The 26,315-nt window shown below is 40.9% G+C and overlaps 1 long non-coding RNA gene across 4 annotated transcripts in view; it reads left to right on the top strand.

The window, feature by feature from the left end:
• Positions 1-26,315, top strand: part of LOC143835306 (uncharacterized) — a 148,994-nt gene that overhangs the window by 68,893 nt on the left and 53,786 nt on the right. For all 4 annotated transcript variants that reach the window (XR_013230076.1, XR_013230077.1, XR_013230078.1 and 1 more), the window contains exon 6: positions 9,021-9,134. This is a non-coding gene — a long non-coding RNA (uncharacterized LOC143835306). The remainder of the gene's footprint in view (positions 1-9,020; positions 9,135-26,315) is intronic.

Raw genomic sequence — 26,315 nt, forward strand, 5'->3', positions numbered from 1 at the left:
TAGAAATCTCGGACACCAAACAGATAAGGATTGTCTCCTCTAGCTCCCAGGCAGGAGTGGTGGTTGGGCAATCGTAAGTAGATAAAAAGCAAATGGCTTAATGTATAAACATTGTGTATACATGCTGTCAAGTTTTATATACAAATTAGTTTTTATATTACAAAACATGTTTATACATATGTAATGTTAGAAATTCAAGCAAAGAAGCATAAAATTGTATGAGAACACAGAATTTTAGGATTGATTTGCACAAGGGAAACCTTTAATTGAAATTTGGATTTGAAGTTGAAAAGCAGGAGTGTGTAATTCAAATTAATTCCTATTTACAATTCAATGGGCTAGACTTTGACTGACAAATATTTATTTTAAGATTTAGAAGAGCATTTATTTTGGTGCGGCTAAATATCTTTCCCTCCATTGTATCCAGAGGCCGTCTTTTGGACATTCCCTTTGCAGAAAGGTAATGTCTTCATGGCTGTAGTGTACCTGACACTTTAAATCACCTATAGATGGAGTGCCCTAGATTTCTCCACTTGCAAAAATCACTAGTTAAATATTGGAGAAAATTAAAATCTACTAGTGTAGATGAGAAGGACAAAATGCATAAAATCCTAGGTGAAAGTGATCCGGAGATTATCCGAGAAGTACCCAAGGTATTGTTAACAATACAAAGGCAGAATTGCTCATATTTGAACCCTGTACCAGCTGAGAGCGGACCTCTGTGAGCCCACTGTGGACCTCACATTGTAGTATGGCCATCTTCTAATATTTGTGTGTTGTGGGAGGATTGTGCATGTCACTTAGTCGTGTTGTTTTGGCTATACCATTTAATCTTTTTAAAAATCATTGTTATGCCAATAAAGGTATTCTGTATTCTGATAAGATTTATTATGGATTTAGGGATGTTCGGAGGGGGAGGCAAGGTGAGAAAGGAACTCTAAGATACCAGTACCTTGGACAAAAAAGGTCACGGCTTTATTTAAGGCAATTCATGAGCACTGGCAAAGCATGGGAGTGGATCCTGCATCAGGCACCCCACCTACTCCCAACGCCCCAACATCCTCAGCTGCAGAGCAGTAATCCCCTGGATCCAGAAGGGTGCCAACCACTGTGTGGTTCCCTTGACACCTAGTGGTGAGAGCCATCCAACATCCCCCAAGCTGAGTGTTCAGGTGAAAGTTCCACCCCCAAGAACCATTAAGGGAGTCCCCTGAATGATAGCCCTGTAGGCCTTTAACTGGGACCTCTGCCTAGCATGACATTACGCAGAGACATCAGACTGGAAAACCATTTTTATGCTTTTATCTAGCTGCAGCAAAAAAAAAAGACAGATACAAGAAGACTAGAGTCCAAAAAGAACCTGTGAAAGAAAAAGGGTTACATCAGATCATATACCTTTACACCTCGGAGGCTGGTTGTATCCCGGGACCAATGCCATCATTCCACTTCCTCAGAGTCATCTCCAGGTCTAACACCAAAGTCTTCAGGCTAGCCTTAGAGCACTAATCTCATCCTCTGACATCAGCCTTCAGGCTGATATTAAACAGTGCATATATCTCTCTGTATAGCACCTAAGCTAATAAGTGCTTTATGAGAAATATAAAGTTAAAGTGACCCTTAATTTTAGTAAAAACTTTCTTTAGTAAAAAAAAAAAAAAGAAAGAAAAGATTACCTTTTCTTCAGTATCTACAAACTGCCATTAGCACAGCTTGGTACCAGGTCTCCTATATTTCACTGGATTATGGGGCCTGAAGCAGGCTGCGTTTCTTAATATGAAAAATAAAGAGATCTTTTCTCCAAAGTCAATTTCCAACAGTGGAATGATTATTAGAAATTTGTAATCATTTCCTTTATCACCACCCCATCAAAAATGGGGAAAGCAGGCCTTTCTTATGACTGATACTGTTTCAATCTATGACATCTTCCATTCACCTGATACACAGGGTCTGATGGGGGCATTGGTGGGCACATGTTTTGGAGGCTCACCAAGGGGGTGGGGGGGAGGGATGAATGCCATTTGGTTGCTGTTACTATTAATAGGAGTTGGTAATATATTTTAATCCTATATTGTATTTTTTTAATCTGCAAATTGCCACGAGCTGGCCTTTGCCGAGAGTGGTGACTAATAAATTGAAGAAATAATAATCACAGTTTCCTTCCCAAAAAGATTTGTCCCAATACCCAAACCTCCTATTATGCTATGAAAAATAAAGTTAAAACTGAAACACAATCTGTGACAACCACAATACAGGTAGGGAATGCCTCAGCTAACTGATGAAGTGGCCCAGTGGCAGCTGCATTAAGAAGAGAGGGGAAGGCCCAGAGAAAGACCTCTGACACCAAGCACCTGACCAATCCAGAGTGAGTCTGATAATTTGCCTCTGGGCTGCCACTGGGAACATGTCCTTCCCCCCTGATGACCACTTGGCTGCCATGTAGCTGACTGACCTTCTGCTCCCCCTCAGCCTCAAAGGCACCTGCCAAGTAAATCAGTCCCATAGTTTATCATTATATTGTGAAATGAAGAAATCTCCCTTTGCTAAATCCGAGCATTCTTAATAGTCAGGTGTTCTCCCACTTTTTCTTTTAAATAGTTTACTTACTGGTATATTGGGATTTGTGCCCTGCTCTTCCCAGCCAGGCCAGTTCAAGGTTGACAGTGAGGTCATCCAGTTACGTTTGCAGGACACAATCTACTGGGAACTCTTCCTTGAGAGAATGGAGAAGAATGAAAGAAATCTGCACAAAGCACTGCTATGTGCTGTATGTTTTAATGGGTATATTCTGGAGACCTTCCCAGGGGACTGTCTCCTGAGGGATTTATCCAGCAAGCTATATAATCCCGCAAGCTATACAAGGTACATAGAAACTTTGTTTTAAATAATGTATACTACAGCAAGGAAGACCTGATGAATTTGTACCCAAGAGTTAAGCCCAGAAGAGGGAATTCTAGGCTACTGCTTGCCAGCTCCATACGACTAATTAAGTAACTTTTGACCACTCTGCATTTGAAATTGTCTAATGAGACAGCTGTGGGCAAAATAAATAAAGCCGTTTTCAAATTAATAAAAAATGATAGGGCAAGTTTCCAATAACGTGCACAAGTAGGAAATAATTTACAAAGAATGGCTTCATTCTTCTTGAGACACTCTGGGACCAATTTCTGCTATTTCCACTATACTGTGGAACGGCTAAAAGTGAGCTCATTCTAAATTGCATATTAAACTGAACAGTCATAAAGAACATGATTGGAACATTGCACCTATACTAGGTGACTCTGCTCTAGCCGTCTGTATTTGCCACTGATACCTGTTCATTCATTTATCAAGATAGTTGCACTTTCATGAGACCATAAGCCGCCCACTGCTGGATCAGACGAGCGATCCATCTTTTCACTACCCGAAGAAGTCATGGCTTACAATCAGACTAGTGATCCATCCTGACAAGCATCTTGTTTCACACAGAACAGGGCCAACAAACGGAGCGTAGAGGCCAATGTCTCCCCCAGCACTAGTGCTCACATGTTTACTGTATCCAGATGTGAAGTTTTCCTATAATCATTGTAATGTTGCCTGTTCTTAGTTTTGGAAGAGAGAAGAGTTAGATTGATCCCAAACTAGCAGTGGGCTGACAATGCTGATTTTCTAATCAGGGAACCTGAGAATTCGATCACCAGGGAAACGTATCTGGGTCAAACTCCTGACAAGATTACTTTTTTTTTTTTTGCTTTTCAAATAATAGTAATAATAACAAATAAACATAACATGAAATGTACAATTTTAAGTCAAGTAATTTCTTAACTGCATCTGGTTTCTCCGTCCTTTGCAGACAATATTGTTTGCCAGTTACTGCTCTAGTGTTTAATTTTTATTTATTTTTCAGTTTCCCCCATTATTTTTCAGATCACTGTAAAGGCCATTTGAAACAGTGTGGAAAGCAACTGCAAAGAAAGAACCTGGCCCGGTCAGCCCCTTAACTGACCACTGAAGTTTTCTTACTGAGCGTAGAATGGTTTGTTCACAGGAAGCAGCCTTACACTGGGTTTAACCATGTGACAAGCAATCTGGCTGGCAGCCACGCTCCACCTTCTCAAGTCCAGGACATCCTGCATCACTCATTGCCTAGTTTTGTTTTTTCCCAGTTTGGACCCAGTTCAGCTTGTGGGAAAAGACCAAGGCAAACTTGGAGTTAAATAGGCCTGTCTTTTCTCTGTTACTTGTTCATATTTCACTATCTTCCCCAAGCAGTGGATCTGCACTTTCCTTATTCTTCATGCTCTGGACAGAGTCAGATAAGCCCTTCTTATTGTTTTTAGCATCCCTCACAAATCTCAACCCCTTCTGGGCATTAGCCTTCCTGACACGATCCAAGCAGGGTCCAGCTGCTGGTTTATATTTGTCAGCTATGTGTCACTGCTCCACTCTCCTTCAAATGCCCCCTTTAAATAGAAGAACAGAGAATTCATTTGCAGCCACATTAGAATTTTTAATTGCCTCCCATTTTTCCTCCTTGTTGCAATAATTTGCAACCGTGCCTTCAGCGGTTCACATTTTGTATTCTCCCAATCCTTCTTGAGCTTGTCTCCTGTACAGTTTCAAACCATGGGATCCTACCCTTTTATTGTTGTTTTTTTGCTCTATGAAACTGGCTTTTCCTAAAGTTCATTTATAATAGTAAAATCCATGATAGCAGAAGCCCTTGTTCATTCTTCTACCTTTTGTGAAATGAAGCTGTCGTGGACAACAAGACAAGAATTGATTGGATGTCCCCTTATAGGTCAACATAGATTCCCGGCAAATGTCAGGGTACCTGAATCCCTTCACTAGCACTATTCCTCACATAGGCAAAAATATATCTGGCACAGTAGCAGGCAACCAGATAGGAAATAACAGGGGGGGGGGAGGATTACACTCAGTGTATTTACCAGTCCTGGAGAGCATGCAGGCAGAGATGCGACACAATCATCCAGCGGCATGAAGTGTGATCTAAATGGGTCCAAGTCAGATGCATGATTTGGCTTGGCAAAGCCACTGTTTATATGTTTTTTGAGGAGGAGAGGTACATGACTGAGACCAGGTGAACACAGGATGGAATTTTCCATAGGTGTGAAGTTGGGCAATGACCTTTTCCTGGGCAGGAAATGGGTCTCGATGACTTTAGACAAAAGAAACCATCATGTTACTGATATTTGGGGGAGAGATTTCCCCTAGCAGATGGGCCAAGAGTGAGTCATATGCAGTAGACAAAGGAGATTGCCTAGGACCACAGTTCTGCCAGTTATTCAGTAATACAATGGGGTAGGGGAGATGGAGGACAGTAATACATGTCTCAGGCTGAGTTTGTCATTCCTAATCTGTAGCAAAGGACAAGCTGAGGGGGGTGGGGTTGGCCCAGGTGGAGTCTGGCCCAGCAAGGTTTTGGCAGAAGCCTAAGACTATTGGTTGTGGGAGACAGTGTGCCAGTCAGTAGGGCAGGGCCCTGCCATATGTAACATCTGTGCATTACTATATAGGCATTGGAGACCATGACGGACTATGTTTCTCCATCATATTTTCTTGCAGATTTCATAATGCTTTTCTCACCATCCTGACTCTGCTTATGTCACAGATGGGACTGGATCCCGTGAATCCATTCTGCTAATGGTGGCACTTTCCTCTAGCTCAAGGAGACTTTACCTGTTACAAGAGGTGCAGGGGGATAGCTCCCTGCACTAGAAAACTACCACCATTAGTGGAACAGATCTGTGTGATCCAACCCCATGTTATCGTCCCCGAGTACTTGGTTCACTGCTTTGTTCTTGTCCTTTTCCATTTCAAAGAGATACCGCTGTACCAGTTTATACAGCTTGGATGTCATTTCAATTTAACAATTATTTTTGCTAACCTGATAAGGGTAACTCTGGCTTTCATAAGTGATGAATTTGTTGTTGTTTCATTTGACATTCCCTCAGTGCTTCTTCCTTTCTAACTAGCCAGATAGGTGTAGTGGTTAAATGTGGTGTCTTCTAATCTGGCGAGCTGGGTTTGATTCTCCACTCTTTCACATGCAGCCAGCTGGGTGACTTTGGGCCTGTCATAGCCCTGATACTGCTGTTCTTACAAAGCAGTAATATCAGGGCTTCTCAGCCCCACCTACCTCACAGGGTGCCTGTTGTGGGGAGAGGAAGGGAAGGCAACTGTAAGCCTCATTGCGACTCCTTCTGGTAGAGAAAAGTGGGGTATAAAAGCCAGCTCTTCTTCTTCAATGTTGTAATTGTTTTTATGCTTTGTGTGTATTTAACACCGAAAATGCTTTAGTGTGTGTGTGTTTTTAAGGGGGGTGATTTTCATGGTTTTAAAATGTATGTTTTAAATTGTTATTTGCTTTGGCAACCCTTGTAAGGGCAGAAAGGCAGAACACACATTTTGTAAATAATAATAAATAAATAATCCATACAAGTGTAGAGAACAAACAGCAGGCAGAAGGAAAGGAGTAAAATACTTCTTTTAAAATTACTTTCCATGGCGGATTCTTTGGATGACTTAGATATTAAAAAATAAGAACTCATTGAATATTGTCAATGTATTTCTTGACAATAAATAAATCTTCTCTCTTCAAGTTTCACAGATTTTTCATGATTGCGACAATAGGTACTGAGATTTTCCTCTCTGCCATCCAAAGGCAGAGTGTTCTGTTCCATTTTTCCATTTCATTTAATTATGGGCTGCATATTTGAAAGATAGAAGAAAACTACCAGGAGCTTTCAGTCCTGCCATTCTGGAATTCACGCATAATATTTATGAAATCTGTCTAAACAGCTAAATAACAGAGCAATGATGTCCAATCAGACATGGAACTCACCCTCTGCTCCCTCTCCCTGCCCCCCGCTCCCCATATGCTGATGTGTAAATTGTTTTGGTAAAAAGGAATGTTGAGGGGGACATGAGCACTGGGCACCTTTTATTTTATAGTTTTAATATGGATTTCAGTGCTTTTGTAAAGTCTGAGATGATTTTAAACCTTGTTTCCATGACAACCCGTGTACTAGGCAAGAGACTCGATGAAGCTGCCAAGGACTTTAATAAATGCTTCCTTTGAAAATATGTCGGGCTATTCAGATTTACACCTCAGCCTTTGGTCTACAGTTTAAATAACTGAGCTTCTGTTTGGCACATTCTCATACATGAACACACCGCAGCCTTATGGGGGAAAATATTCTCCACTTATGCGTTGATTTCTGTACTTGTAAGCATAAGCCACGTGGGGTGGCAAGGACGTGAAACGTAGATGTTGGGGTGCTCAGAGCAGATTATTCCTGTGATATGTTTGGGGCCTGGCATTTGTAACATCATTCACTGAGTCTTTGCTTCTGTCCACCAGTCCAGTTATGAGAATCACTGCCTGAGAGGTTTTCTGCATTAGACCTTGATGAGGAATTTTTATAATTTGCCCTTGTGCTAAGGGTTGATGGTTTAGTTATGGAAGAAATATATAGAATAGAAAATTCTCTTCTCAGGTTTGAAGCTACAAGGATTGATGGTCGAAGAAGGTGGGTGCCTAATGTCTTTCACTTGGCTCTGTGACAGGGAGGGATAGTTTGTTCACCACCTCTGGAAGCGTGGATGGTCCAGGCTATTGTGATTCCCTCAGGTGCCTCATTCAGCTGACATGTTGATTCACAGCATATCTTATTGGTTTAACTAACCCAATTAACCAGATAACCTATTCCACCACAACACAGTCACACTTTAAATCACATTTGAATAGTTGCCCTGCCAACCTCTAAAAGAATATGATGGCACTATCATGTTTTGTTTTTAAGAATCCTAATGCTATTCAGGTCTTGCTCATTAATTCATTCTGAGAATACTTATGCTGGGAAACATTTTTTGATTCAGTGGTTTCAAGTGTGCGTACATGTGGCATCACTTATGCTGTAAACACCAGTGGTTAAGTTAGAGGCAATTCTTTCTTCTGCTTATTCTAATTGCCCTGCAACAATGTTTTTTTTTTCATGAATCTCTCCAGCACTCACATTGACAAATGATGGTGGCACCATCTATTGAAGTGACATGCTGGAATAAAGTACAAGAAGAAATTGAAGCTATTTGTACTGAATGAGACCATACAATCCTATGTAGAGCTGACCCAGTCTAAGCCAATGGAAATAAACAGCGAATAAAGTAACCCCGTTTAGGATTGTGGTGTTAGTACTGTGTTCTATAAATGGGCTCTCGAGCAGAGAAAGAAGTCTTTATCAGAACCTGCTATTTGAGATCCTTTAAGTGGCAATGCTCAGCCTGGACCTAGATGGACCTTTGCTAGTTGTGCTAGGTTCCCATTCAAATCTCATCTTTATCAGAAACCCACTAGTTGTCCTTTAACAAACTCTTTCAGACCATTTCAGCACTAGTGTTATCTCTTGCTTTTGACTTTTTACAATGCTGAACTTTATGTTCGTTTCCGCACCTAATTTTGCCTTTCCACCTACGGAACTGAATTGTGCACTCATGTATCCCACAGTTAATATTGGGATTGCAAGAAAAAAGTAAGCCTTGATGTTCTGTTAAGCTGTTTAAGCAGCTGAGCTGTGCCTGTGTGCTCATTAGTGCATCAAGTGGTCACAGGTGAGGTTGCAATGGAGAAACATGTCCTAAGGATTGCTTTGTTTAAGATGGGCTCCCACCCACTTCTTTCTTAAGGAAGAGAAAGAGCTGATCAGTATAAGTGCTTTGCAGAAGCAAGCAGGAAGCAGGCATTCAGGCTCTCAGCTCTTTGCATCTGGTATGTGAGATGTAGTCTGTCTACAGCCAAACCATAGAGGCTTAAAATGTGCTGCTTTTGTAACTACTCTTTAAAGTTTTGTATTCTGCTTCAGTAAAGAACCTGAAGCAGATTAATATGATATATTTTCATGTAAATAAACTTTCCTAGTAAAGATTCTCTCTTTTAAATCTCAAAGCATTGTGAGTCTGGATCTGTGCCTCACCCACAAGTTAACTAATAACTGCATACTTTCAAATGCTCTGTTACTCTACAGCTCTGGAGGGACTCAGGACCCAGCCAAGGCTGAGATGAGAAGAAATCCCAATTGCAGAAAACCTAGTGTTGACTCACAGCATCCAATGGAAATCCAAAATGAGGCTAAAACAAGGTATGTCTCAAATGCGGAAATGGTCTAAACCGGGGGTCATCAACCCCTGGTTAGCGGCCCGGTACCGGGCCGCCAGCAGCCGTGCCTGCCTCCCCCCCCACAGCAAGAAGGAAGGGAGTAGGCAAGCGTGGCCGCCGGCGAAATGCAAATGCGCAGCAACTGCGCGTGTGCGTGGCACCCGGGCCGTCGGCTCTCCCCTCAACCCCGGAGGCAATCCCTGACCTCAGAAAGGTTGGGGACCGCTGGTCTAAACCACTTTATCTAAAATAATAACATTGGTTATAGTAAATATGACATTTCAAGAGTGGAATTCCCTAAAGAACCATGGGCAAAGCTCTGCTCTCTTAAACAGTAATTTTCCTGCCTCTCCCTTCCACCTGAAGGCTGCTTCACCCCCTGAAATGCTACTCTACCATAAGTGGGGGTATCTGGGGGACCTTGACTAGAGCAAATTAGCATTAGGTTCCTATTTAATGGGTGAAATCCTTTGAATACAGAAAGCACTATATAAATGCTTCTTTTTATTACGACTAATAAGAGCATCTGATCTGACATCTTTGTAATAAAAAGCCCTCTGGAAATGGTAAAGCACTTCATCTTTTCAAAGCTGAGATACTTTTATGGGCCTATTAAAAACAAACAGAAGTGAACTTTTTGTTCTTGACTTTGTTTCCCCATGAGAAAGTACTGTCAATTCAACTGTGTTTGAGCAGCCTTATTTTTAATCTTGCTGGGTCAAAAGTTGGCCAACAGTAATAATTAGCAGCGAATTCTTGGGTCTTGGCCCAATAAATTATAGGGCCATTTCCCGCAATATTTTCTTTTCCTTGGCTTGTTATCCTAGATGGCCATTGGGTGGGGGGTGAGGGGCTGTATTGAATTTGTATAGCTGGAGAGATGATAAACACAACTGCAGTCGGCTGATAGCAGATCAGTATTGGCATTTTCGGTATGAAACCAAAAAGGTCTGCATTGAAGCTGTCATATTGAAGCTGGGAGATAAAGGATAATTTCTGGTATTTTCAGAAATGTTGAGAAATAAAAAAATATATAGGACACTGGAATTAACAATAGGGTGCTTACGAAGCACATGATTCTTCACTTCTTTGGCTAACTCTTTAGAGATTTTTTAAAAATTAGATTAACAGTTTTGTTTTCAAGTTCCCAAAGTAAAATATTGAAACCTCCAGGACAGTTTCTAACAGGTAAATATCTCAAGTCTATATTTTTGTTTTCCATGCTTCTCTTTTTTCCCCCTTCTGCGCTCAACTTTTATATATAGCAAAGTTTTGTGGCCCAAGCTTGGTGTAGTGGTTAAGAATATCGATCTAAGCAGCTGGGCGATCTTGGGCCAGTCACAGTTCTCAGCCTGACCTACCTCACAGGGTGTCAGTTGTGGAGAGGTAGGGGAATAAAAAGAAGGATGCAAAAAAAAAAATCCAGCTCTCAAGTCATTGCCATATGCTAAGATCACTATTGGAATATGACTGGGTTCCACAACTGGGGGCGGGAATGGAACTGGCCAGGATCTGATGTGGTATTGATTCCTGAAAGCTCTCTGCAAGTGCTTGTAAGAAGATGCTGGTCTGGAAGTATTGTCAGCTATGGTGGTAGATTGGCTCGGAAGCATGGTCAGATAGGCCGCAAGGAGTATGCCCAGACTCAGTAAAATGTCACACAGAGTGAGAGCTAAGTCCTAGTTTCCAGGACAATTCAACTCCAAGCTCCAATGGAGGTACAAAAATGTAGGTCAATGAGAGTCCTCATTGGGAATATTTGCTGACTGGGATTTCAAGCCAGGCCAGTCAAAACTGAAGAGGGAGAAGAGCTGGTTTCAAAGTGGCTTACAATTCTTTCCACATATTGGAAGAGGAGTATCATGGTTATTCAGTGCCGCCTCCTCAGGCTGAGGCTCCAGGGAACTAGGAGCTGACAGAAGGCCAAATGAAGAGAGTTAATATTGGCAAATCAGAGTGGGAGTGTATCCCTGCTGCAGCCAAACCTCTGAGCAGTGGTCCAGGCACGCTACCACCCCCTTTCATAATTCTTAGCTTTTTGGTATAGACAGAACAAATTTAAAATCCAAGAAGAAACTTAAATCCTTTTGTTGATTGAAATCAGGCTAATTATTATCAAAAGAATTTGAACTTGAGCTACGAAATTAATAAAAGTTGGAATTTGGGGGATTTAGGGATAAGGATTCATTCATGATGGGAATATATATTTTACTAGAGAAAGAAGTTTTATCCACAATATATTAATTTCCTTTGTGGAGGTTAATCCTTGCAACAGCTCTGTACCATGCAATAGTAGCAGTACTCCCATACTACAGAGCAGAAAGCTGTAGCATAGCAATTCACCTAAAATCATGCAGTGAGTGAAGTCTGTACCTCAACCCCTTTGCACCAGAAATATTGGGCTGAGCTTTTCCTGGCTTTCCCAGAGGAAAATGCACTTGTTCATGGTCAGCTCCCTGCTTATCATTGCTTGTTTTGCTACAGTGAGTCTTTCATTCTAGCCCTGCTATTGTCAACATGTGCTGAAGGTCTCTCCTATATACCCAGCAGTAGATCAGTACTTGTTCCCCATCTCACAAAGAAGTTAATGGCCGCAGTGCCACAAGTGTAATTAGTTGTATGAATCTGTGACTGTTGTATGTGTAAAAAGTGCATGACTTTATATTTTCCTCTTGGTATATATAGAGTATTTCCACAACTGTCTGATCAATAAAGTTAGTACACCGAGGGTTATATTGAGAGTAAGTGTGAGGAGAAGACATTCAGCAAAAGGCTTCCATTTCTAGCCATAGCTTTGGTCAAGGTAAAGACCATTTTTTATTAGATCAAGGAAATGCTACCTTTACTTTCAACTGGTTTGGTTTGTCCTTAGCAGTTCCATTATATAGCTAAATCTGATTGGTTAGAAAGCACAATGACATCATCACATTCTTTATGCGATTCCTAATTACCTAGGATCATGAAGAGAGAGAGTCCTAACTAGGCATGTTTATTTTCCATCATGAATTTGGTGACCATGGAATGTATAATTTGAACAATGGATCAGATCACTTATGACAATTCAAGCCTATTGTATGGTTTGCTCTCCTCTGCTGTCCATGTGCCATCAATGGCATCTGCTTGTGAAGTGAATCCCTTTCTCTGAGATGCATTGCTGCTGTTGGTTTAAAGGAAGAATGCACACACACAAACTCATAAAAACAAATGCTTTCAGGGAGAAAAACCATAGTCTTATCATTTGTCAGCTACCAAACACGGAGAGGGCAGGTCAGTGGAATTGGGGAGCTACAGTGCCAGTTGAGATTAGAAGAGCAGGGGAGAAGCCCAAAAGAAAAGTGTCAGGTCCCATGAGCAATCAAACTGGCTCTTAAAGGAATGGCTCCTTGCTCATGACCAATGCATGAACCGAGCTTGCACGTATTAAGAAGTAAATTTTAATTTAATTGGAAGACTACAGTTTTGACTCTGGGGAATGGTAGAGGACAGGAAGGCCTGGAGGATCATTGTCCATGGGGTCGCGATGGGTCGGACACGACTTCGCACCTAACAACAACAACAACTGTTTTGAAGTCTTGCTGCATGTGGGAGGGAACAAAGAAGGAAACAGTCCTGGAATAAAGAGAATTCAGATTCTATAGGGCTAATAGTAAAACAAGTTATCTTAGTTATGACTTCTCATCACAGTCATCCAAACTGTGTTTTATTGTTTGCCTTCTCATCTACCTGTTTGATGTAACCCTTTAATTTGGAACTCACATTCTGGGTTTTTGCATTTGCAGTCTCAGAGCTTTTCTTGTGTCTTTATTCCCTCCTGTAAGAAGACATTAACCTCGCTTCTTATCTTGTAAGTGATTATAATTTTATCAATAACACTAGAACAGTGGCTCAGAGGAATAATATACAGAAACACTTTGTCAGGCTTGATATGATGGTTACATATATCAGTGATATGTATAAGGGATGCTGTGAACCTTGTGTCTAACATTGGTCACTCTGTGAACATTCCATTTTCAGCAGCCATATTCACTTGTGAGCCAAGCCTTAGACTTCCTAGCCTTGACAAGGTCTGCCTTGAATGGTGTGCCACACAGCTTTTTGGCTGTGCCAATGGAGTTTCTTATTCTTCTGCTCTGCAGCAACTTTATTGCATTTCCTCAATAGGTGAAATTGATTCTCCTGCAGGGAACCATGTATGGTTAGATCAGATTATACATGGTTTTGTGGGAGAAAGAAATTATATTATCTATAAAGTTAGGGGAGAGGGGAATGATAACATAGACATTGGCAAACATCTAATGGAAAATCCTTTTTTGTTATTGTATAAATAACTGATTGGCTGGTTTTCTCACTCTGTTTTTAGTCCATTGACTACCCAGTTGCATTGCCATTACAGAGACTCCTTAATAGATATAGTCAACACCAGGTGTGTGAATGCTTACAGAGAGGACTGAGTTCACCACTGGGTTTTTCCAGAGAGTGACATCAGTCTACTCTAGGAATTACAGAGATAACAAAGAGATTCACTAATTCCTAATGAGATATGACATCACTTCGAGGGATATGACAACACTTCAAGAGGTGATGACAAATCATTGGCCACTCCCCTCATATCCAGGGTGAGTTTAGCAGCCGTAAATCTGATTGATAACTGAATGAAGCCTTCCCCCAAAACAAAAGGTAAGACATGATTAGATGAAGATCTCATTGATCTTCAGAAACAACAGTACAAACAAAGAATTTGTGGTGCTATTATATGCAGAGTTTACCCTGATAAATCCAGTGAATTCAATGAGCTTAGAAGGATATAACCACTTCTGATAGAACTGTTGGTCAGCATGAGGCCCATTTTTAATTCTAAATTGAAACAAAATCTGGGGACCCCCCTTTTGTGAAAGAATCTAGAGGTGTTTCATCTTTAAAGCACAGTAGGATACTTTCCCAATAAGTACATTATAAGAATCAGGATTGACAAAATTAATGTGATATAGCAATAAGAACTGCAGGTATCCATGCATATTTACTCAGAATTCAATCCAGCTTACTCATGAGCAAGTGCATCCAGATTTGCAGTCATAATAGCCAATTATTTGGCTACCTGGTTTTTTATCACGGATGACAAAATCAGTTCAGAATAAGGATCATGAAAGAATTTGAAAGAATTACTGAAAAACCACTGAAATAGGTAGGGGGAGCACGTGAGGAATGCTTTTGACTCACCCATAACAAAACTATATAGGAATAAATAGCAGGCATTCCAGGGTGCCAACACACATCTTCATATAAATACACAACAAAGTGTGTCAGTCTGTTTCGGAAGTTTTCCTCTTTATTCCTGCATCTGTTCATTCTTAGCCTGCAAAAAAAAAAAACCAACATTAAAACAAATGACCTGCGCAAACCCAATATCCAACCAAATTTCATAGAATCATTTCTTCCTTTCAGAAAGCCGGATTTGCTATGTCTAAATTTTAGTACTAACAAAGCTGAGCAGGCTAGTTAGTGCCAAGCATGATGTGAAGCAGGTGCTTTACAAGCATTTCCATATCAGGCTGCCAACACAGATTATTTTCCAGCAGCCAAACCTTTGTCATTTCTCTTGAGCAGGCCAAAAAAAAAAAAAAGGACCAATCTTGTTTTTTTGCAAACTCTTTTAATGATGATAAATATATCTAGACCCTGACTTAATATCATATCTATACAATTCTCAAGTATTGCTTTATCAAATATGCAGACTACCTGGTAATTTTCAGCATTTTTAAGGACAAACCAGCAAGGCTAACACCATTTTAAAAAAGCAAACTATTGAAAAGAGCAAAATATTTCCCATTAAATAATCATGTGTTTACATCACAGCAAGTTATTTCTCATCAGTAGCCATTAGAAGTGCAAGCGGGACTTATGCCAAATCACCATTTGCTGCGGTGGGAAACCCTATGTGGAGAGAGGCTGAGGACTCCAAGCCCTAGCACCCCCTTGAGGCTGCGAGGCTTATGGCATGGGGGACAGTGGGAGAGGAGGCTGGACCAGGCATCTTTATAAGGGCCTGCCCAGAGGTATGCAGCCCCTTTCCTTCTCTCCTGAGCAGGCTGCCCATCCAACCCTCCCTGTTGTTAAGATTGCAAAAATAAAAATAATACACTCATTGGGCTGTTAGTATTGTCACAACTTGTGGGTTTGGAGCATGGAGGTCGACCTGTTGGTAGAGTGGGCCAAGCCTGCATGCTGAGGGGGCCTCCATAAGAGGCTGTGTACAAGCAGAGCCGGGTAGCCTTCACCCAGAGAAGAGAGGCCCCTGGTGTCAGGACTGCATTTCCAGGTGGCAAGGGAACTCAACAGAGGTGGATGCCCATTGGGTTCCAACCATCTGCCACCTCCCAGGTGACTCAGCAGGCCATTGGGGGCCCAGGGATGCAGGCAGGCTTGCTAGAGGGACCTGTGGAATTGCCTGCTAAGGATAAGTGCTGCCTTGTGATCAGCTAACCATAAGAGGGCCAGAATCCGATACCCCATGCTGTACGAATGCTCTGTAGTTAATAAAACTGTGGCCAAGTTTTATACCAAAAGAAGGTTGCCAGTAGGGTTGGGCACTGCGGCCACCGAAGCGCCCAACCCTAGTTGCCAGAGTCATCATTGAAGTGTGGATGGTGCCCCCGCCCTGCAAAGCAAGCATATAGAAAGAACAGGATGGAGAAAAGTTGGTCAGAAAGTTCTGACCAAGCAACAGGCCTGATAGCAAGGACAAAGTTGTTTCAGAAGGCCAAAAAGAACTATTGATACTGGATTTTAGAAGTATAGACCAATGAGCAAGACAGGTATGTTCTTTGGTATACAATGGACTTGAGCCACCTGTTATATTACCAGCATATTTAAAATCTTTGACCATACCCCAATATCAAGGTTTTGAGGGGGCTACCAGATTAATTGCTATTAGGACCTCAGAAATGAAAGGCTGCTATCTGGGAATTCCTTTTTCAGGTGTGGAAGAAAGATGGATTAAACCACTATTGGAGAAGAAGCTTATAAATGTAAATCAAGAACTATCTTTTCTATTACAGGATATGAAACCATATACTACCAGGTCACTGGCATTCTATCTCTTGGCAACTTTTATGATTCCCCATGTGATAAGATATAATGGTTTAAGGCTTAAAGCCAAAGAGCATTAGAAAGGCATGGAAAGGATAATATTTATGCTGAAGATCTATTTGGCAAGCTTGGAAAATCCCTTTTGTAGAACTAATGACCCAAAAGTGATCACCATATGTCTGCTTGATGAAGAGAGGTCTGAGCAAAGTCTTAAATAAGCATAAAAGATGGCAAACGAATAAGTCATAGAGGATATCTGTGTATGTCCATGATTGCTTGCTTGAAAGTATAAGAAGATAATGTGTAACATGAATAGAGTAGACTTCTTGTTCCTCTGTAACTTGGAGTCTCCTTTATTGCAATAAAGTTCTGTCGACTTCTGGAACCTCCCTCTTGTATCCTTCACTGGGCATAGACATGCCAGGGAAACAAGTCAATTTCTACCCACACATTTATGCAGTACTTTTAATCTGCAGATTGTTATGCTTGCTTTTGTAATGCCTCTATGCTGTCATGGATTCTCATTTACAGATAGGAAAGCCTGAGTAAGTTAATGATCAGTGATCAGCCAAATAGACTGCTTCCACTCTAAAAGGTTTAGGTTAAGGCTAGGACACAAATTATAAAGTTGATTATGAAATTGGAATGGTCTGGCAATTAACTGTGGGCAATATAGATGATCCTAGCTTGATATATTTAAAGTTTAGATGGTGCAGTTACTTATTCAGTGTACTAGATATCTCCAGGCATGGAAAGGGACTATATTTTTGTGTGGCTGTGTAACAGGCTATACTACTTCTGCTTCCTATGCCATTTACAAAATGAGCTGTGTGGAATAGGACAATGTGTGGAATATGTGGATCCAAACTGGATTCCTGGTGGAAAGAGATGATGATGTTAGCCATTCAGTCGTTTCCTTCTCTTGGCGATCCTATGGTACAACTGCCACCACAATTCCCAGTCTTCCACTGCTTCTTTTAGTTGTGTAATGTTCTGGACGGTGTCCATTTTGATCATATTTAACCACCGCATTCTTTGTAGGTCTGGTTTCCTTTTTCCACTGACCAATCCTAGCTTAATTGCTTTCTTCAATGAGTTGGATCACATGATATGGCCAAAGTAAGTGAGCCAAAGTGTTGTGATTTTGCCTACCAGTGATATATCAGACTTTACTCGCTGTAGTATTTCTTTGTCCATGACTTTTGTCCTCCTTGCTTTTCCATGTTCAGTTCAAGCATGTCATTACTAAGAGATCCAGAGTAGTCTGATGTTTTATTTCCATACTGCAATCAGCAGTTTTTCTTGTGATCCAAGAAAAATGAATTCGTGAACACATTCGATCTCTTCGCCATTAATTGTTATTGTGAGATGACTGCTTTTGCAATGATCATTATTGTTGTTTTTAGTGTTTTTAGTGTTTAAGAAAAGGCCAAATTTCTTTGCCCTTTGTAATCAGCTGTTCTTCCTTAGTTTCTGGTAGGAGGGTAGTATCATCAGTATACCTAAGACTATTTATATTCCTTCCTCCATTCTTAATTCCAATGTTTGATTCTGGGTGGGATGAGACTCTGCTCCTTCTCTAAGTAATATGTGTCCAGTAAATAAGGTTCCTTACCCAACATTCATGCCACTGTTGGATATAGGTACACCAATTTTTTCCATGTATATTGCCATAATTGTTGAACCTTCAGCATATTTTAACTGGCAGTTAATCTCTGCAAAGATTTACCATATATAAGCCGAGTTTTTCAGCCCTTTTTTTAAGCTGAAAAAGTTCCTCTCGGCTTATATGCGGGCATTAAGAAAAAACAGCTTCCAGACAAGACAGGAGGGTGGGGGTTGGATACAAGTATACTAGCCTGAACAAGCAGAGGCAGGAACAGCAGAGACGTAGCAAGCCTGGGTGGGAAAGAGCAGTCCCTGCCTCCCCCCCCCCTCCCTGCCTTAATGAGGCTAGCATGAAGCTAGCACATGTTGCAGGAAGCTCTAAAGCCTCTGTCTCAGAGGGAGAGCAAAGAGCAGAAGGAGGAAACACCCCTAGAGGAAGGAATAAAGGCAAGAGGGATCAGAGGGAAATAGGAAAGTGGGAAGAAAAGGGAAAAAAATCCTGCCCAAAACAGGGGGGAGGTGAGGAAAGGAGAAACCCTCAGCTTATATGTGAGTCAATAAGTATCTCCAGCATTTTGTGGTGTAATTAGGTGCCTTGGCTTATATGCGGGTCAGCTGATATGCGAGTATATACGGTAAAGATCCTGGAAGATGTGATGCAACACTGGAGAGAAAGATATGAAAGCAGGCAGTCTGTTTGTATGATTAACTATTGTGATGTTTGGCCATTCTGCAAGCTCTTTTGAGCCATGATAATTCAGTTTCATAGTTTGTGATCTCTTCACAGTTAAGAAAAATATATTTAAAGTGAAATCCCAAAGTACATGCAGAAACAAAACCTTGCGGCACGGGAGGGGGGGGGGAGAAATCAAATATCTTATTGTTTCCATAAATACTTGGTAAACTTTTTCCCAAGATTCCCCTACATTTTTAAGGCAAGCTATCAAGTTTAAAACAAAATGAAAGCCAAGAGTCTTTCTCCTTAGGCTGTGTCTGCATGTACTTGGCCTGATATGACAAGACACTAGTAAATCATGACCGCAAGCATTTAAAGACAGACTGTTACTTGGATTATTTCTCCCACATCTACCCTTCCCTTGGGTTTATCTCTCAGTGGGGTAGCCAGAGTCTTCCAATTTTAACCCAAGAGATAATATTACTGAAAATATGCCAAGAGATAATATTACTTAGAATATTTACCACCCACAGCAAGATTCTTCAGATCTCCATGTGTTTTGGATTTGGCTATTAATGTCACCTGCAGGAAAGAAACCGTCAGAAGCTTTAAATCTGAAGGGCTTATTCAGAGAACCTTCTTAGCAAAATCAATAGGAAATATTGTTTGAATTAGAAATGCAGGGCTATGCCTGTGCACCAATCCTTGCCCTCTAGGAAGAACGATCAACGCACAGAAAAATAACGGCAACGAAGCACAGACTGGCTTTGATGCAAATCGCTCTACATCACTGAAGAGCAGACAAGATCCTGACAAAATCAGAGGTCTTTTTCTTCTCATCTTGTAATGAAGCACCCTCCTGGATTAAGAAAAGGAAATGCACTCCCACAATTCTCAAATGAAAGCTTTCGTTCACCTGCCAACCCAGACCAAAGTTTGTTAATTAGCACTTGGAAAGTGCTTCTGTGCTCAAGTGTTTAGAAGAGTTGCACTCAAGCTTTGGCAGGTGTTCGTAACCATCAGCTCTTCAAATGTAATCCATAACTGGGTTCTTGAAAAGGCCTGCCTCACAAACTGCATTACTACTGTTAGTATTTGTCCCCGCCAATAGTAATGTAACTCTGAATTATTGAACAAATATTCTGAATATTCTTCTTTGCTTTCCTTATATTCCCTGGATATTTGTTCAGAACATGAATGTCCAAATTTGACTTGAAGTAAAATCCAATAAAAACCTGAAGTCCATGCTGTATTACTTTTTCAGAAAAACAATTAGGGACCATAATATAACCCCCCCCCCAACAATCAATCACTGTTACTCATTCATTCATTCATTCATTCATTCATTCATTCATTCATTCATTCATTGGATTTATATCCCGCCACTCCCGTGAGGCTCGTGGCGGGTTACAATTGGTAAAAATCTCCTTAAAACCCCTAATACAATAAAACCCATCTAAAAACCCAACACTCCAACCAACCCAACTAATCCAAACGGCAGCAGCACTACAACCCAACAGATATAAATAAACAAATCACCGTCAAATAGCCCTGAAGGGGGGTGGGGGGCTACTGTGTTTTATTTTTTATTATTACAATTAATAAAACTACACATCGTCCTTAGGTATTACATAGATGACAGAAAAATATCACAACTAATAATATAATCCTGCATCACAAATCTAGAAAAATCCCACCCTTGTGATACTGTAGAACAGCTTCTGTAATAAGTCGGAGTATGAGATGAGCATCTAGATGTAAGCCCATTTCATACTTGATCTTCCTCAGAAGTTATCTCCCTCTTATTTTATAGCTCAGCATTTATATAGGAAGCAAGCCAGTCCATTAGCCTCTCCTTAATCAGGAAGAAATATGATATGCACATTTGACACACACACAATTTAGAGGAGATGTACATCTTTAGACAGGACCATATGGTGCACGTGCCAAGGAGCTGTGGAAAAATTGCAGCCCCATGAGGAAGGTCCATTATGGGTATTTAGATATTTGAAGATGTATGATTGAGCAATCAAAATATGCTCAGCCCCAAAGAGACAGAACTGTCCTTTACCAGGGCTCTTTCAGCCTTGGCCCTGATCTTGTGGAATGCTCTGCCTGAGATCAGAGCCCTCTGAGATCTTAAACAATTCCAGAGGACCTGCAAGATGGAATTCTTCCACCAAACCTATGGTTGAGGCTAGGAAAGAGCATCACAGATGATGGCCTCTTTGCCTGACAACCCATCCACCAATAAAAAATCCCTCCAAGTTCTGACCAACCCTCAGAAAAGCTCAAATTATCAGAAGGAAGTGGCTTTAAAATGTTTAAATGCCTAAATTGTATGATTGTTTTTGTATTTGTTGTAAGCTACCCTGGGCTGACTAGAGAAGGGTGGGGTACAAATAAATGTATGATGATGATCATAGAATCACAAAATAATAGAGTTGGAAGGAACCTCATCTAGTCCAACCCCCTGCACTATGCAGGACACTCACAACCCTATCGCTCATCCACTGTAACCTGCCACCTCCTTGAACCTTCACAAAATCAGCCTGTCAGATAACTATCCAGCCTCTGTTTAAAAATCTCCAATGATGGAGAACCACCTCCCAAGAAAGCCTGATCCACTGAGAAACTGCTCTAACTGCCAGGAACTTTTTCCGGATGTTTAGATGGAATTTCTTTTGAATTAATTTCATCCCATCAGTTCTGGTCTGGGCAAGAAAGAACAACTCTGCTCCATCTTCTACATGGCAGCCTTTTAAATACATGAAGACGGTTATCAGATCCCCTCTCAGTTGCCTCCTCTCCAGGCTAAGCAGACCAAGCTCCCCCAACCTTTCCTCATACATCTTGGTCATGATGATGATGACTCTTCATATTCTCAGTTGTGTGAATCTGAATTCTGTGTGAATCTGAATGTTGTGTGATTTTGGAGTCCCAGGGTTTGATTACTCTCATTTTCATGAAAGTGCGCTGTCATCTGTCTAGGCCAAGCCTACCTCACCAGATTATTTTTGTGAGGGGAGAACAATGCCTGAGGGGAGAAAAATGTTGTTAGCCAATTTGGGTCCCAGTCTTGAAGAAGTTCATTCTCTAAAATATCTAAGTAACTTAATAAGTAACTTTTCAAAGGAGAAATGGTCAGACTGCTGTCACTCATGATGACAGATCTATTTTGCTTTCACATTCCATTTCATTTGTCAAATTGTGACATACCATCACAGCAAGATACCTCCCACCTTTTCCTCACTGAACCAAAATATTTATATTATGTTATTATTTATTATATTTGTTTTCTGCCCTATCTTTATGGACTCAGGGCGGATTAGATCAAATTTAAAATAAGTATCTAAAAACCTTTGTCATTCACCTTTCCTGTCCATTCACAGAAGGATATAAGGGGGATACCTTTGGCAATGAAGGACATATATGATGTATACTCATAGGAAACCGAAGGATATCTGATATGACATGCTATATCCTCTGTGACACTATTTATCTGTGATCAACATCCCTTCCTGGAAGAAAATGAAAAGTAAATTTGGAACCTCAAGAGATGCTTCTGAAGTAAAAATAGCTGAGAACCTGGCTTTTAAGTTTCCCTGTAGCATTCTGTGCATTAGTATGTGTGTGTTCTACAGAAAAGACTTCTGCATATCTTTGGAATGTTGCTTGATCTATCTTTCAAGGGCAGAGCTGTCTATCATTCTGTGTTTACTCTCTGAACAAATCTCCGGCTAGTGACCTTGTGATAGACAAGAATCCTGTCTTGTGCCAGTACATGCTTTTCCTTTCCTTTTAAAAAAATGATAGACCTCGTTAGGTTCATTTTAAAGGAAAATCTGTATTGCTGATAAATGTGGGAGAAATATCAGGCAGGGGCAAAGACATGCAAAACAGTATTTCAGCAAATGTAATCATTTTTAAAAATTGCTGCTCGTCACATCAGTAATGAGACAAATAAGAATAATGGGAGGCTGCATTTGGGAGATGTATGCCTCTAAATACTAGCACTAGAATGCAATGACAAGGGACGTCCTTGGATTCTGCGTCCTGTTTCTTGACCTTCTTGGTCCCTGGTCTAGTCCAGCAGAGCTGTTTTAATGTTCTTATAGTATGAAGAAATATAGGTCGATATCTATCATTTAGCTTCACTCGCTAAAACTTCTAAGCTGTTTGAGTTTACCCTAAATACCTACTCCTGTAAGGGGGGGGGGGACATAGTAAGCTTAGTGTATTGAATAATTTGCCTGGATTCTGAAAAACAAATGATGCATCAGAAGCAAGGTATTGCACATGGCTGGATATTTGCTTTCTGGTTTCTTGCAGCAGTTTCTGTTGCTGAACAAATATGCCACTGTACAGTTTTAAAAAGGGGGCTTGTCTCTTCAGCAGAAACACTAAGGGGTTAGCAGCCCGTTCAGTTTTAATCGCTATGGCAGCAAGTGCTGCAATTTTTATTGGAGATGGCGGGAGGGGGATCATTCTCATTGTAAAGCAACCATCTCCACCCAAAAGATCCTCACTTCTCCTACCATTGTCAATAAAGCAATGGAGAAGGAGGGCATGGACCAGCCATTAGATTCACAGACTAGTGGTCATTGTTACATAAGTTATTTTCCCTCTTCTTTTGAAGCATTCTAGCTGCTGCAGGCACTGAAGCCAATTTTAGATGGATAAATGTTCTGATCTTTTATGACACTTAGTATGCTCCTAGTCATCACTGATGGGCACAATGTCAAAACCATGGAGAATTTAAAGGACATTCCAGGATCTTTGTTAATACAATAACATGACAATCTGCCAGTCCCAGTGTCATCCACTGGCAAGGCAGCAATGCTAAGCAGAACACCTGCAGTTACAATATCTGCAAAAGGGACAAACAAGAAAATTCATATGAAAGGGGAATACGTCCCTTATTAAGGATTTTTTTTTAAAGGTAAGGGTTTTTTTTTTGGGGGGGGGGAGGAATACTACAGGAAAAAAACTTTTTGCCGGAAGACAATTGGTGTTTACTGTTAAAAGGACCTCCCTGGCAAATCCGGATCTGTTCTAGGATATGTGATGTTCAGGGGATTGATATAATCCTCAATGATTACTTTCATTAATGTGTTAGAATCTAGCATGTCAGTATCTGCAAAGAGCACTTGAATACCAATTAGCCTCCACAGAGACTTCACAGATTGCAGAAACTCATCCGGACACTACAAAGGGTGAAACACGGAGAGGAGAATCAGAGAGAAAGCCCATTGAATCTGACACTTTGCATGTAAAGAGAGGGGAGAGTAGAGCAAACAACTATAGGGAAATAGGGAATAGGGATTATTCACAAATGTTTCTTCCTTTGCTTTCTTATCTTTTGAACAATATTGCAGTGTTTTAAAAAGAATTGGCATTTCTTTCAGTGGTGTTTCTACAACTTCCATTTTGGTTCTGGCAATTTTGACTTTAAAGTAGACACAGGTCCACAGAGTCACATCTCACTTCGCCCTAGTGGATGTATAGAAGCTAGATTTGAGATAAAAGTTTTGGAGTAAACGTTGCTTTTCAATAAGGCATTATTAGGCAACAATCTCTTAGACTTCTTTCTTTCTTTAGGAAAACAAGGTGGCATTATTCCACATGTATATCACCCAGATTAATGTGGATGGCTAAGGGTTAGATCTTTGCATGGTTCTTCCTTGCAGGAATAGACACATGATAAAATCCATGATGGCTCCTGGTTTAGATTTAAAGAAAAGATCCAAACCTCTGTCATTGTGTTTCAGATGCTTTCCAAATATAAAAGATAACTGAAAAAGTTTGGTTTGTTTCTCAAAAGACAGCCAGGATAGTAAATTATGTCAAAGACTTAAAATATTTCTTCCTTTTGGGGATTTGCAAAAGTGCTTCTGGGCATTTTGTATTTTAAAAGGAGGGGTAAAACAGAGAGACAAGAATTCGAGAAATGTGATGTATCATTTGACCAGAAACTTTAAAACAAATGTATATTTATTTAAATGCATTTGTGTATATATACTAAGGACTAGAGCCAACTTGATGCAGTGATTAAGAGCAGCAGCTTCTAATTTGGTGAGCTGGGGTTGATTCCCCACTCCTCCTCCTCATGCAGCCAGCTGGGTGACCTTGGGCTTGCCACAGTATTGATAGAGAAGTAAAATCTGGGCTCTCTCAGCCTCACCTACTTCACAGGGTGTCTGTTGTGGAGAGAGGAAAGGGAAGGGGATTGTAAGCTGCTTTGAGACTCCTGGTAGAGAAAAGCAGCATGTAAGAACCAACTCTTTCTTCTTCTAGATCCCACCATGCATTTTAATCAAAGGCCCCCATTATACCTACATATGTGGTCTTTTGGACGTGAACAAAGTGATCAGCAATGTCTGCAATTATAGCAGCATTTATTTTGCCCCTCACAATAATTACTATTCACTTGATTACTGGATTTCAATATTACTGTATATTTGATAACTGGTCACAGACCAGTGTGTGTAATATGATGTCAAGTTGCAGCCAACTTATGGTGACCCTAGTAAGGTACCTTCAAGGCAAGTGAGAAGCACAGACAATTTGCCAGTACCTTCCTCTGCAGAGTGTTCCTTATTTGTCTCTCCTGTTTAACGTCCAAGATCTGAGAAGATTGGGCTATGGCATGTCACCTTCCCACCTTTAGCGGTTCACTTACCCTGTTGAAAAACACTCTGCCTCATCATTCTGCTGTATGTCTAGAGTGGGCTTAAAATATTGGGTTGTATTTTACAAGCCAGCTTGCTGTAGTGGTTAGGTTGCGCCGACTTCTAATCTGGCAAGCTGGGTTTGATTCCCCATTCCCCCACATACAGTCAGTTGTGTGACCTTGGACTAGTCACAGCGCTGATAAAGCTATTTTGACAGAGCAGTAATATAAGGGCTCTCTCAGCCTCGCCTACCTCACAGGGTGTTGTTGGGAGAGGATAAGGAAGGTGATTGTAAGCCACTTTGAGACACCTGGTACAGAAAAGCAGCATATAAGAACCAACTCTTTGACCATTTCCACATGAGGAATCTGCGCCTGGACAGCCTCTGCTGGTAAGTTTTAAAGCCTCCTCCACATGATGTCGCCTGCATCCCGAGGCTGTCTAGGGGCTGGCTCGAGTTTTGCCCAGATTTGCCACCAGGTGAGGGAAATCACAAAAAGTGGATTTGCCACTTTTTATCTTGCATCCCATCAGTAAGCAACCAGAGGCAAGCCCATATGGAGGGGGAAAGGTGTGATAGTCTCTGCAGCCCTTGCACCTACCCTCCCCTCCCCATTTCCTGCTCCAAGTATTTTTTTTTTAATGGCCTTGTCCATGTTGCAGCATGACTGCAAAGCTATATTGTCAAAGTTAATAAAATCTTCATTAAAATATCCATGATCTTTTTGGGATCTGGCAGGCAAAACTCAGACCTGTTTGTGTTTTTTAGAGCTAGGGAATGGTGGGGGGGGGGGTCAAGCAGCTTTCTCCCGATCATTCAGCTGTGTGTGTGCTTTGATTTTAAGTGAACCATTTGCACAAAATGGCTCTTTGGGCTCTAGTTATCATGTTCAGCACCTAAGAAATCCATCCAGACATATATAAAGTCCAAAAGAACATGAATCCCAAAAGGGGGTGTGGGAATGCTATGTCGTTCTGGCATTTTAACTGGGGTATTTCCATTAAAAGTTCTACGTCTTTTGCTACTGGTGACAAGGTGGAGAAAATTTAGAATAATATTATCAATTGGCACCAATTGGACTAATCAGCGCCAATTGATCTTGAGTAAAGCTCCAACTTC

The sequence above is a fragment of the Paroedura picta genome, chromosome 4 (assembly GCF_049243985.1).
Source record: "Paroedura picta isolate Pp20150507F chromosome 4, Ppicta_v3.0, whole genome shotgun sequence".
Lineage (NCBI taxonomy): Eukaryota > Metazoa > Chordata > Lepidosauria > Squamata > Gekkonidae > Paroedura > Paroedura picta.